General features: G+C 37.8%; 1 long non-coding RNA gene across 1 annotated transcript in view; it reads left to right on the plus strand.

The window, feature by feature from the left end:
• Positions 1–3,942, plus strand: part of LOC106873905 (uncharacterized) — a 15,929-nt gene extending 11,987 nt beyond the window's left edge. Inside the window, exon 3 of the long non-coding RNA XR_001409934.2 lies at positions 2,578–3,942. This is a non-coding gene — a long non-coding RNA (uncharacterized LOC106873905). The remainder of the gene's footprint in view (positions 1–2,577) is intronic.
• The last annotated feature ends 1,239 nt before the right edge of the window (positions 3,943–5,181 follow it).

The raw sequence follows: 5,181 nt of genomic DNA on the forward strand, positions 1-5,181 counted from the left end.
TATATATATATACATACATACATATATACTACGGGCTTCTTTCAGTTTCCATCTACCAAATCCACTCATAAGGCTTTGGTCGGCCCGAGGCTATAGTAGAAGACACTTGCCCAAGGTGCCACGCAGTGGGACTGAACCCGGAACCATGTGGTTGGTAAGCAAGCTACTTATCACACAGCCACTAGGAATTGTTTTCAAAAAATTGTTAAAATATTTTGTGTATTGTAGAAGTGTAACCAATTTATTGCACATAAAATGTAACAACAAAACTTTATACGAACCTTCAGGGATCACGTGGACCCTGGTTGAGAGCCCTTGACTTATGACGCTGGTGCATTTTTCTTCACCAATTTTGTTTTGTTGATTATTTCTGATTATCGCTAGAAGATAATTATGCCAATATCAGGATCTCTTGGAGAGAATGATAGCATCGCTTGTTGATGTCATCTCCAAGTCCGTAGGACGGTCTTGAACTCAACATGGCAGGCGAATGAAACACTCGTTATTTGTTCAAAACTCTTACTACTTTCGTCAGTTTGTTGACGTGGTCTGTAGCAGAAATAAATAAATTTATTAAATAGACAAACACCTTCTCATCTCTCCTAGCCTCGACTCAGTGAAAGATAGAGGATATACCAACTGGAAGGAAAGAAGGCTGCACTAACACTAAGTTGGTTTTTCATTTTCAGCAGAATAGTCTGGGATAGCGTGAAATTGAGTGCCTTGCTCAAGGACACACCACGCCGTCCAGTCTAGGAATCGAATGCATAACCTTATGATCATGAGATCAACACTCTAATTCCTAGGTAGAAGAGACCAGCTGAAATATTTGATATAATGCTAACGACTTGATACTGCTCATCATGATCAGGTATCGTCTGCTCTCATCTAGTTGAATCGTCATCTCTTTTTTTCTTGCCCTTATAATCCAGTGTATTTATGTCTGTGCAGTCCTTGACATTATTTATCTACATATTCGGTTTTCTATCCCTTTTGCCTTGATTAGCAGTCTCAGAAAATGATTTCTTTTTAATTAAATGCCCAAACTTTGTTTAGTTTTCTCTTTTTGTTGTTGTCTAATAAAATTTTCTTTGATTTTTTGTTTGTCTTTTTTAGGACTTCGTTATTGGATATGAGTTCTGTTTATGATATTCTCAAAAGTCTTCTTAATGCTCACATCTCAAAAGCTTGTAACATATTTGATAATGCTTTTGTAATGTCCTTGTTTCAACTCCATATAGTAGAGTATATCATACATAACATTTTAACCGTCTTTTACTGCTTCACTAGTATTGCATAATATTACTGCATAAGCCTAGCGACAGGTCACGAATCATTAATCATTCTGCAAATAGTTTGACACAGAACCCATGCAACCAGTTCTACTATATTAGTTTCTTATGTATCATAATCAAAAGTTGTCTCTTCTAGGGTCTCTCAGATGACAAAGTCTTTGACTGGATATCGGAAAACAAACGATAGGGTCAACGGTTCATATCTTATTTTCGGAACTGAAACACATACTTATGATGCTGTATTCTATCAGTGACATTAGAATCATATTTTGTATCTCGCTTCAGAGTATGGTTATGGTATCTGGAATTTCTATCAAATCAAAAACATTCGATTCTATTTCACACGCGTGTGGAACATGACCGATTTATTTATTCATTGCAATCTAGTTAGGCTTTGATTAACTATGCTGTCACATGTCTGACAGTTTTCTTACTTAAAAGTTGTTCATTACATATTTAAACTCTTTTCTACCCAACCGCTTGTTCAGAAGTGATGTGATTGTTTCTCACAATACTCTTGGAGAAACTTTTCAGACAGGTTGTGCGCCTTTTATACAAAAGATTCTGGTATGTAATTAGCTGGTAGTTTTTCGCTTAGCGATTGGCATTGTTTTCTGGATGTCAGTTTTGTTTCTGCCACTACCAAACAGTTTGGTATGTTTATTACTCCAATAAGAGCCTGTTGGTAATGATCAATAAGACATACAGAAGGTCAGTTTTTTTGTACCAATGTCCGACATCAAGTCTCTTCCCGATACTTTCCTATCCTGAGGTTCTTAAATCACAGTCTCTGATACTTTGTTCTTGGTTAAATACAGAAGCAATACTTCTATCGGATTTCTTCAAGCTACCCAATATTCTAATAAACTCCTTTGACTTCACTGAATTGTTTTTTTTTTTTATTCCAGAGGATGTTTGAATCTTCCCGAGAAGAACCCTCTTTGACATTGACAAATTTTTCGCTCATATTTGAAAACTGCTGATTGGTTTCGATTAAGGACGTTTCCTGTTGATGCCAGGGTCTTAAAGGCTTTAATACACACACACACACACACACACACACACACACACACACACACACACACACACACACACACACACGCGCACACACACACACATATACATGCATACGTATGTATGTATGTATGTATGTATACTAGGTGCATTCCAAAGGTTTTGACTTTTTAAAGAGAGGCAGTTATAAATGCTCTAGATTATTGTAACTTTAGTATATCATTACCATGCATCAATTAAGTTGACTAGCCAACTTTTGTTATTCCAGATTGAAGGAGACGGCTGTAGCAGCACTTTGAACTCACCCTACTAAACACTGCTTGTCACAACTGACTAGTTTGCAGGAAAACAATTTGAAAGCTCGCTATGCAATAAAGTTTTGTGTTAAACGAGACAAAAACACTATAGAAACTTATGAAATGCTCCAGACTGGTCATGGATTAACTTGTATGAATCGAGCATCTGTTTTTCGCTAGCACAAGAGGCCAGGCAAAGCAAAACAACCGGGGAATTCATAACGATCTCCCTTTTTTGGAAGCAAAGTCATCATCTACATCGACTGGGTTCTCTCTAGCCAGACGGCCAACAAAAACACTTTGTGGAGGTTTTGAGGGAGTTCAGGAAGAGATTTCGTCGCAAAAGGCTTGAATACCTGCACCAATCCAAAATTCCATCCTGGTAATCAATTACTTGACAGAGATGGGCATCAAAACTATACCTCAGCCTCCTTACAGTTCAGACATTGCTTCCTGCGATTTTTGGTTGCTCCCCAAACGGAAGGAGAAAATGAAGGCAGCTGTTACAAGGGTCCTGAACACCTTTACGTAGGAGGACTTCCATGGAGCCTTCACGAAGTGGCCAGAGCACTACCACAAGGGCACTGAAGTCAGAAGATCCCATTTTGAAGGAGATTAGACTTTTGTACTTCTTTGAAATTAATAAATACCTCTCCTGAAAAATCTTATAACTTCTGGAGTGCACCTGGTGTATATGTGTGCGTGCGTGCGTATGCCCGTGCGCGCGCGTATGTATGCGTGCGTGTGTGTATAATTTTATTACGAGGATTCATAAGAATCAAGGTACATCAACTTGTAGGACGCCAAAAGTGGCTAGGCACTATAACTCAGTGAAATAAACAACATTGAAGACATCAAGTGTTGCTAGGATACCGTAGATAGGCCAGTGCTAAATCCAGTTTAAACCTTAGATCCGACTTAAGGGTGGGTCCTTGGTGTGGTCTAGGTATAAAAGGTAAACACAAATGACGTTTGTTTCGGTAGAATTTTATTTATTTAATGCGGTCATAAACGATGATATAATCCACCATCACCAGGTAAAATTTTAAACAGGTAAGATTTTAAACATCGACCTGGACATAACCAACATTAGTTACTGAATATGTATGTAAACAACGATTTTTACTACAAAATGGAAGGGACCACATAGAACCTTGATGCCAGTGACCGTTCCACAAAACATTCCAAGCAAGGCGTTTCATCTTCTCTAATATATAAAACAGAGATGTCTGTGTATTCGCTTTTCACGTGAAATCGACTTCACCAAATGCTTCCATACTTGTGATGCATGAATAATTTGACCTCGGATAAATGATAGGCTCTTCATTTGATTTTTTTTCTATTAAAAATAAATAATATTGCTTTATATTTATGATTCACTTCTTTAAAAAGGTTCCTCAATGTCAAATTCCGGTATTGACGTAACAACGACACACACACACACACACAACATACACGCGCACGCGTATACACACATGTGTCTTTGTAAATATGTTTGTATACATTTATGTATGTGTGTGTTTGTAAGAGACAGAGTGTGAGTGAGTCAAGGGGTCTGTTGTCATATGCATCCATCATTTTTGGATGTATGTGTGCGTGTGTATGTGTGTGAGACAGAGTGAGAGAGTAGTGTGTAAGTAGTATTTACTCTCTCTCTCTCTCTCATACACACGCACACACACACTCACACACAAAGATGTCTGCATATTTATGCATGTACGTATACATGACAACACACTTCTCTCTCTCATTATCTCTCTGTCACACACAGACACACACGTCCATTTCATCTGATGTGTGATACTCTGTGTGTGTGCGGGTGTGCGGGTGTGCGTGCGTGCGTGCGTGCGTGGTTCCACAATCGCCATTTATTTCAATTACTCTTCACGTAACTCATTTTTTTCATTTAATCCCCATTTTAATTTTCGTAAAAGTTTCCAAGTAACAATGAGGCTTTTTGGCGCATCTTCAATTTTCCCATTCATGAGAGGCGCCCAGACATCATTCATCTGAGAATACATCTACAGAATGTCCTCAAATTTCTATACAACATATTTTGCTTTTTTTCTTCCATTATATAAGCAACAATTTCATTCCCGGGCAACGCCGGGTGCCTCTGCTAGTTGTTTATAAAATATACTCTAAAATGGTAATTAAGTCAATTTAGTAATCTAGTACTCACAGACTCCTTTATTGGCTCATGAAATATTGGTTTCAAACTTTAGCACAAGAATAGCAATTTCGAGGGTTGGGTAGGTCGATTACATCGACCCCAGTGTTCAACTGGTACTTATTTTATCGATTCCGAAAGGATGAAATGCAAAGTCGACATCGGTGGCATTTTGGCTCATGAAACATTATTTACACTACGATCGAATGTCTACAAAAATTCTAAGGTGTGTTTGTTGTTTTGTGTCTGTAAATTATACAGTAAAACGATAATTAGATGTAGTTTAATTTTTGTCACTGAAGTAAAATGATGATTTATTTGTAAAATTGATGAATGTAACATGTTTCTGCTGAGAAAAGCAATAAGGAGGAAGCAGTCGACAAAGCCAGCTTCTATATATAGAGAA

Source organism: Octopus bimaculoides, chromosome 3 (assembly GCF_001194135.2).
Source record: "Octopus bimaculoides isolate UCB-OBI-ISO-001 chromosome 3, ASM119413v2, whole genome shotgun sequence".
Taxonomy (NCBI): Eukaryota; Metazoa; Mollusca; class Cephalopoda; order Octopoda; family Octopodidae; genus Octopus; species Octopus bimaculoides.